Source organism: Triticum urartu, chromosome 7 (genome assembly GCF_003073215.2).
Source record: "Triticum urartu cultivar G1812 chromosome 7, Tu2.1, whole genome shotgun sequence".
NCBI classification, from domain to species: Eukaryota; Viridiplantae; Streptophyta; class Magnoliopsida; order Poales; family Poaceae; genus Triticum; species Triticum urartu.
This window is the reverse complement of record NC_053028.1, coordinates 24,973,919-24,983,131: the sequence shown is the minus strand read 5'-3', so window position 1 is coordinate 24,983,131 and position 9,213 is coordinate 24,973,919. Positions and strand designations below refer to the sequence as shown.

Sequence of the window (9,213 nt, the reverse complement as noted above, 5' to 3'; positions counted from 1 at the left end):
GCAAAGACGTGGGGCATTTTCTAGGGTTATAACTTTTAATTAGGTTATATTTTTTGTCTATAGAAGTCTTCATGTCTCATTTGTAATTTGTATTTGTCGAATACAATACTACGGCTAAGTTTCTTCTCAAAAGAAAAGCACCAAGATGTCCCAGATGACATAAATTCGGAAGAGGAGGTTCAATATGATCTGGGCAATCGCCTCAATGATGAAAGTTTGAGTGATGATGTTAATTTTTATGTGAAGAACAAAGAAATGAAAAAGTTCACCAATACTCAAGTGGTTGGGTATTTCATTGCTTCGAGGAATAGAACCTAGTAAAGGTAATTTTCAATTTTTAGCCATCTAAGTACTTTCATTTGGGCATTTTATCATGTTCTACTGAACCATGTTGCCCGACATTGTATTTTCGAATTTGGAAATGCATGTAATCCTTTTCGGGTAATTGTGTCCCTTGTTTTATCATTATAGTAAACATGTGATGACTACATTTTTATTTTTGCAAATCGCCTTCTATTATATCCAATAATGTGTGCTAGTACCTATGACACACACATTTAGTCAATACATCCTTGCTTGAAAATTTTATGCCTTGTTAAAGTGGTGCATCGGGTAACATTTGCTCCAGCTCCGCCCCTGCTCCTGTCGAGCCCAAATGTGGCACTATATCATGTCCCTGGCTCCTTGGTTGCCGAACAGTGCGGGAGAGGGAGCTTGCCGACGTCAATGGAGGCTTAAAACCTCAACATCATTCTCGCCGTAATAACTGATGTCCGAAGCAGAGTGATCATTGTCGAAAGACATCTGGCTACCATTGGCTTCACTGATTATGTTCTCCTCAGCAAGCTCTGGCTCCACACTAGTACCAACACCTACAGGAACCTGAATGGTAGCCATGCAACATACAAAGTGTGTGGATCTTGTGGACAGTAGGCAAATGGAACCCAAATGTAAATTTCATTTAAAAAATATATATTGCGAAAAATGTAAATATGTATGGAAAACAATTGTCTCATGTTTGCAAAATAAAATCATCTATTAGCAAAAGGCTAATGTTTACAAAACTGTATATTCATGTGTTAAAAAGTTCATGTTTTTAGAAAATAAATATGCATGAGTATGTTACACCTACATATACTTCCAAACAAATTTTCATGTATTTTCCACCCCCACCCCACCCTACAAAAAAGAAAGTAAAAAATAGCCAAAAATGCAACACAAAAAAGAAAGGTTTGCAAAGAAAATGGAGAGAAAAACAACAAGAAAAAGGGAAATATATAATATAAAATGAAATAAAATGGACCAGCCCATCTAGCCGTCCCACCATATACATGGACAACTCATTGAACTAAGTGTAGACGACTCGAAATTGCTGCTAGCTCGGGACAGAGAGCTCCTATTGGACGCTCATTGCATCCAATAGCAGCGTGCTGCACAGGGGCAGCCCCGATGGGCCACCGGCTCACTGGCGATGTACCCCGATTCACTATAGCTCGTGTTATTGTAGCACATTTCACTGTAGCAGATGGTTCTTATTGCCTTAAAAGTGAACTTCGGTCCGTCTACTGTAGCAGAATTTCGGTCCGTCTACTAAAACACAAAAAAACATCAAATTTGTGAACAATTTTTTAAATCAAGAACTTATTGCCTTAAAAGTGAACTTGTTTATAAATGTGAACAACTTTTGAAAACTTTGAACGATTTTTAAAATTAAGAACTTTTTACCAAAAAAGAGAACGTTTTTTGAAATTCCGAAAAGATTTTCTAAAATGTGGATAATTTGAAAATTTTGAAGTTTGAACTTCTCCTGGAATTTGCGAATTTCTGAAGGAAAACCAGAATAAATTATGCAGAAAGGAAATAAAAATAAGAAAACCAGAAAAACCGGGCTTGCAGTGATACGTTTTTTAGGGGTGGTTGCCCATATTCCAGTAGACGGACCGAAATTCACATCATGTCCCATACGTCCTTTAACTGGGCTGGCCCATATCGGGAAAACAACGATGATGTGGCCGTATGATTGACAGTGAGCGAGGTTGCTGCTTGCTATGCGTCGCTTGTAGCGAGCGCTAGCGCAATGCCGCTTCCCTGGTTCGTACGCCCACGAAACGAGTTCATTGTCACATCCAGTTAAAAAACCAGCACGTGGGCGAGCCAGCAGAGGCCGGCTGGCAGGTCCGGAATGAGTGGATCCAGTAAAAAACAACGAGCTGGCTAGTAAACAGTTACAGCTCGTTTGGCTCCCCTGATTTCATTTCATTTGGCTGAAATGAAATGAAATTAAATCTCTATCAAGATTTCATTTGGCTGAATCTAGATTCCAAATCCAAATTTTGTGTTTGGCTAGCACTAGGATTTTGAGGTCAAATCTGTACCAGCACAAAAATAAGCAAGAATCTGTACTAGCACCAACAAACTAGCATTTGTGCTAGGAATAAATAGGATGAATAAATCTGTACCAACACCAACATTGACAGCTTATTTGTTCACACATAGCAATGTTTTGCATTAAACTGAACCATGCCAATACATAGAACTTCAACATGAGACTTTGTAAAAAGTTCAATCTTTGTAATACGACAAAGGTTCACAACAACATCAAATTATCACAATCTAGCCAAGGTTACATAAAAACTGAATCTTCACATTATTAGACCACCCAAGAAAGATTTTCATTGCATGAGGATCTTCTTTTCTTCATTCTGTTCGTCCAACATTACACTTCACCCACTATTTGATAACCTTGTGCCTGTAGCAAGAGGTTTCTTTATTTTCCTGCAAAATATGATGAGAAATAGTGAGAGATGGTCTCATAGGGTACATGTAAACAGTCCTTGAACACAATGGTAGGTAGAAATTGCTCAAAGTGAAAGATGAGGACAGCCAAGAATACAAATCAAAGTGTCTCACGATAAGCTTTACCTTGCAACAATCTTCAGGAAGGGTAAAAAAACTCAACTTCATATAGAAATTGCTCTAAGGTTAACTTGCACTTCATATACACAACCGAATACAAAAGGACACAGCGTATTATCATGAATCAAAAGGTAATGGCGCAGACCATCAACAACGAGTAGGTTAAGTAGGACCGAAACTATGTCGATAAGAGACTACATACTAGAACATATATATATAGCAAGTACATATATTTATTCAGCCACTAAATAAGCGCATCTGGTTGATATTCTAGACCACTAATGCCACTTCTCGACGGAAGAAAAAAATACTAGTTCATCATCCAGCCCCGCAATTGCATTGAGAGCATCAAGTATTTCTTCAGGGGTGGGGGCTTTCTGGTGAGGAGCAATTAGAATATACGACAACCAGTTTTATTCTAATAATGTACCCTCACTCCTTGGAGGTCAGGTAAGGTCAGGTCAGTAGCTTGGAATCAACCACACACCAAAATCAAAGTAACTAAATGCACCTATCTGTCAAATCAGAGCTTCTGATATGTACAAGGACACAATTAGCATCCATGGAGAAGCTCTGGACACTCACTGTGCTAACTAACTCCATTTTATTTTCACCAACTACTTAGAGGGTGTTTGTTTCCAGGGACTTATTGGTTTAGGGACTTTAAAAAGTCCCTATAAGTCCCATCTAAACCAAACAGGAGGGAGTGAGCATTTGGGACTTATGAAATAAGACTCTCAAGGAGGGACTTATAGGGACTTATAGTTGTAATATGGTCTTTTAATCTATGTTAAGTCCCAGAAACCAAACATGTAGGGACTTTTTAGGGACTTAAGACTTATAAGTTGGGACTTAAAAAAGTCCTAGGACTTATGAAACAAACAGGGCCTTATTATGGAGCACTTAGCACGGAAACAGAACATAGACCATGGAGAGAGGGGGAAGGGGAGCTGACCAACCGTGGGCTAGCGAGGAGTCGTCAAGAAGTCGATCTGCTGTCCGGATCCGGTGGCTGGAGGGCGGCATGCTGCTGAACAGTGGGGTAGGGTTAGGGTTAGGGCAAGTAGGAAGATTGCATCAGAGAGGAGGGGAGGGGCGTGGAGACGTGGAAGGAGCTTACCAGAGCTAAGATCTGGACGACGATGTTGCGGTCACCGGAGGCGGCACGACCTCGAACGAGGGAAGAGGCGTCGCGAAATCCTTAGTAGAGGACGAGGGAAGAGGCATCGAGGAAGGCGCTATCACCCGCGGGGGGATGCGCCGACGGCGACTGAGAAGGCGGGATTCATGGTAGCGGCGACGGTGAATGGGAGATTTAGCGGCGGTGGTGGTGGAGATTTGGCGGCGGGGGCGGTGGTGGATGGGAGATTTGGCGGCGGCGGCGATGGGCATCTGAGGAGGCTAGCGCGTGAGGACGAAGAGAGTGGCTGAAATCAGGAAGAATGACAGACGATAGCCTCGGATTTGGGGCTAGGCAAGTTTTCATTCTCCGAAATTTAAGAATGAAATCTGACGGTCAATTCCGTGGCAGCCAAACGAGTGAGCGTCGGAATTCGCAAATGAAATATAGTGAATTCGGCCCCAATGATGGGAGCCAAACGAGCTGTTAGAGTTGGAAAAACGTAGACCACTACATTAGTCAATAACTTGTATCTGGGAAATAATATTTTTGAATACTCATGTAATTTAGCGCAAAACTAAATCATGCATTTAAATAGAATTTTTTTACCAATTTTGAAAATGTTCCCTAATTTAAAAAGAGCCATTTTTTAGAAGAAAAAAAATAGTCACACATTTTTTCAAATATATTCAGTAACAGTTTTTTATTAAGCATTCAAAAAAATTGAATGGTAAAAACAAAATTTAAGTTGCACAAATAAGTTTACTAGATTGATTGATCATTTTTAAACGTTTGATGAACATATGTAAAAACTGAAGTAAATTAATTTAGAAAATATATTTATTTTGAATTTTATGAAAATATAAAAAACGTAATAAAGAAAAAAAAAGATGGGCAATCTAGGAAGGAACATAAAAGGAATGAAGGAAGAACAAAAGCAAATGTATGACAAAAAAACGACAAACTAACTACTGGCCAGTCTAACAGAAATGACTCCAAACTCGTCCTGAGGCAAGTGTTCCCAAGGCATCCTACATGCCGCTCCATGCGTCCAAGAGCAGGAAGATGCATAGGGTTGGCAGTGGCTATGTGGTGTAGAAACGACTATTGCGAGGTTAAAATTTTGAATTCTTTGAATAATTTTGAAAAACATGAACAATTTATGAAATTGTAGACAATATTTTGAAAGCATGCACAATTTCGAAATCCTTATTTTTTTAAAACCGTGAACATGTTTTGGAAACAAGAAAAAAAAAGGAAACAAGTGATCAAAGTTTGAATTCTCAAACATTTAAAAAAACCTGAAAATTTTAAAATCATGAAAATTTTGGAACTGTTTTTGAAAAAGTGAAAAAAAGTTAGAAATTCTAAACAAAAAACTTTCAAGACATGAACAACCTTTCAAACATATGAACAAAATATCAAAATTCCAAATACTTTCTGAAACATTGAGAATAACTTTTGAAATTCTTAACAAATGTTGAACATTATTTAAAATTGGTAATTTATGAAAAAATAAGTAAAAATAAATGACAGGAAAAAAGAAAAAACAATAAAAGAAATCAACAACGAAAAAACCGGTTTACGAACCATCTAGAATGTTCGAAAAACTGGTAGAAAATCGTACATAAAAATAAGCTCCGCTAGGTAAAGGGATGGCCCACTCGCTCGTCCCTGTGCGAAGTGAGTTTGACACAACAAGCGTTTAATGAGAAATACCAACATTCCTTCTGCCTCGCTTGTAGTGATATGGACCAAAATTTACTTTGAAAGTTGGCATTGCCAATATTTGCTATCAACATTTGGCATTGCCAATATTTGACAAACCAACATTTAGCAAAATTAAAGTTGCCAACATTCGGCAACCTTTTGTCAAATTGGCAACGAAAATTGATATGCAACCAGTCTCTAGCCAACACTCGGCAGTTGCCAAATTTTGGCATGCCAACTTTTGACGTCAAACCAATTAGCATGGAAGTATAGTTTGTCCCATATCAGGAAAACAACAATGATGTGGCTGTATGATTCACATTGAGCGAGGTATAGTACTCCTCGCTTTTCGTCACCTTTTAGCAAGCACTAGCGCAATGCCGCTCACCTGGTTCATACGCCAACAAAACGGGCTCTTCCTATTTGGTGCTTCAGGCGCCCGTTATACTTATTTTCGCAAACGGGTGCCTGAATCGCCCCACCTCCACTGTGAGTTGGGCCGGCCCATGTTTCTTCTATCTTTCTATAAAAACGTTCAGAAAAGGTGCGATCTCTTTCTTCGGAGCCAATGACAGTGACCACCATGACATCGAACAACTAGTCCTTTCTACTCCCTCCGTTACTAAATATTTGTCTTTCTTCAGATTTCAACAAGTGACTACATACGGAACAGAATGAGTGAATCTACACTCTAAATTATGTCTATATACATCTGTATATGGTAGTCCGTCTGAAATCTCTAAAAAGACAAATATTTAGGAATGGAGGAAGTAACTTGTATTTTGTATTATTGTTCACTTCAGTAGCGGGAATCCTCCGATTTTGGGAAGCTTCCCAACCCATTTTTTTCCTGGTTCGCTGGTCATTTCCGAGGCCATTTTATTTGGTTTTACTTTTTCTTCCTTTTATTATTGTTATTTTCTATTTTTCTATTGCATGTTTTTAAAATTCTTTTTTTAGAATCAGAAATCTTTCCATGTTTATGTTTTAAAAAAATGATGAATTAAAAAAATGAACCTTTTTCAAATTAATGATTTTTTTCAAAATGGATGAACTTTTTTCAAATTTGATGAACTTTTTATCAAAATCGATGTACTTTTTTTAAAATTTGATTAAATCTTCTTATAATTTCATGACCTTTTTGATAATTTCATAATTGTTTTTCAAATTCTATGAATTTTGATAAATTTCGATGAAATTTTATCAAATTTGATGATTTTTTTTCAAGTTTGTTGAACTCTTTTTAAAAAAAATGATAAAATTGTTTCAAATTTGTGAACTTTTTAACAAAATTCGTCCACATTTTAGAATTTTCGAATTATTTTTATTTTGTCAAGAAACATATAAGTCAACGTTTGACCAGTCAACGACGACCATGCAGCAACAGGCGATGGAACAAGGCGCTGACTAGGAGCTCCGTCACAAAACGAGTTCACTGCCACAACGAGTAAAAAAACAAGAGCGTGGCCAATCCAGCAGAAGCCCACTAAAAACAATGAGCTGTATAGTGAACAATTATAGTTGGAAAAACGGTACACCAGTACATTAGGCAATAACTTATAGTTGGGAAAATTTGTATTTTTTAATACTCATGTAACTTAAAACATACATTTTCATTCATTTCTAAAATAATTTAAATAAAAAATGTTTACCAATTTTGAAAATAATCCTTAATTTTAAAATGTGTTGAAATATTTTTAGAAAATAGTTACCCAATTTTTTTCAAGGATTAAAAAAATATGATTGTAATTTTTAACAGTGTTCATCACCTTTTTTATATATGAATTTAAATTAATATAGTGTCCGTCTATACTAGAAAGATCATTGAGTTTGTAAAGGTGTTTATTAATTTTGAAAATAATGATGATCTAGCTTAAAAGTTTTCAGGCATTTAAAAATATGTATTTTGCCATATATATTGAAGAAAGGAAAATATAAAACATAAAAATAGGAATAGGGAAAGAAACCAAGAAAACAGCAAAAAGGAAAAAATACCAGAAAATATAACAGAAAACTAGCGCACACTAGGAGATTGCACAATATTACTTGCAATTAGAGGAATATCTCGCTTGACTTTAAAATGTTTGGAACGAGATTTGTACAAGATAACATTGCCTTCTACTTTAAACTCTCTTTTTTGTATTCTTCTATCATGCAATCTTTGTAAGCTTTTTCAAATAGTTTCACATTTCCATGTTCGATCCTCATTTGTGCATTCTTCCAAAGCACTTATATCAAGCAACCTTTTCTCACCATCTTTGTTTCGAAATTGACGGAGGGGAGAATCGTCAGATCCCTCGGTAGGGTGCCTGATGCGGTCGGAAGTACCGCGACGGAGCCCGCAAGCACAAGAGGTTCGGGCCTCCGAAAAGTAATACCCTACATCCGGCTTCTTCTTATTATCCAGAGGTCTCAAGCATGGCGTGTATGCCAGGGTGGGGGATATAGTCTGGGTAAGTCTTCTTTATTGAAGGTCACTGTTTCTTCCGACCATGCGAGGAGCTCCCTGGGGGTTGGCTCCGTCCCATCAATCACGCGTCGTGTGAGCTTTTGTTTTCGATGCGTCTCTGTCGTCAGGAAGATCATGTTGACGGTGGATGTTTGGGATGGCTGATGGGTTGAGGAAGATTCAACCTTTTCCTTGTGGGCGGCAGCCCGTGCGTATTTCCTTGCGATGCGGGATGATCCGAGACCGTATGCCAGGGTGTTGCCCTGCTTGTCGGAAAGAACTCGGTCATCCCGAACATATATAATCGATGAAGGGTGACAGTATGACGCCATAGAGTATCCCCGGATCGTCGGCCTCGAGCTCCAAAAGGAAATGTGGTAGTCTGCCCCGATGTGAATTCGCTGGGAGCATATAGATCTCCATCTCAGGTTCGTTCTCCGACCAGCGCAACCCATTCCTGGCGCACCAACTGACAAAGCGGAGAATCGTCAGATCCCTTGGTAGGGTGCCTGACGCGGTCGGAAGTACCGGGACGTCGCCCGCACACATAAGCTACCCAAGTTTGGGCCTTCGGGGAGTAATACCCTACATCCTGCTTCTTATTGTTATTCGTGGTGATGGGATACCTCATGCGAGGGAATACCATGATCTTAATGTGATTGCTATCGAGAGTTGTTCTTCTAGAATTAGATGGGCACGAGAGCCCACTAGCCTCCCCTTATATACACGATGGAGGCTAGGGCTTAATGAGTGGAGAGATGCGATGCAGGATGCCACCGTCCTTGACTTGGGAGGCAAGATGGTCACAAGTCGGTTAGGCGCTTCTTCGAGCCTCCCCTTGTGCTGGGCCTCGTGGGCCCCCTGGTAGGCCTTCTACCAGGCTCCCCTCGGTGAGCTACCCCCGGTGCATGACATCGTCAGAAATGTTCTCAACATCTTGTTTCAAGTCAAAACTTAATGACTTAATTTCCCAAATAAGCCTTTTTAGGTGCTAAATAAGCCTTCTAAAGGAACGTGG

The 9,213-nt window shown here is 38.9% G+C and overlaps 1 long non-coding RNA gene across 1 annotated transcript; it reads right to left on the bottom strand.

Moving 5' to 3' along the window:
- Positions 1–2,439: 2,439 nt before the first annotated feature.
- Positions 2,440–4,434, bottom strand: LOC125521779. The gene is made up of 3 exons (XR_007289428.1): positions 4,037–4,434; positions 3,876–3,946; positions 2,440–2,775 (listed from the first exon to the last, which is right to left on the bottom strand). It is a non-coding gene; the product is annotated as an uncharacterized LOC125521779 (long non-coding RNA).
- Between the last annotated feature and the right edge of the window lie 4,779 nt (positions 4,435–9,213).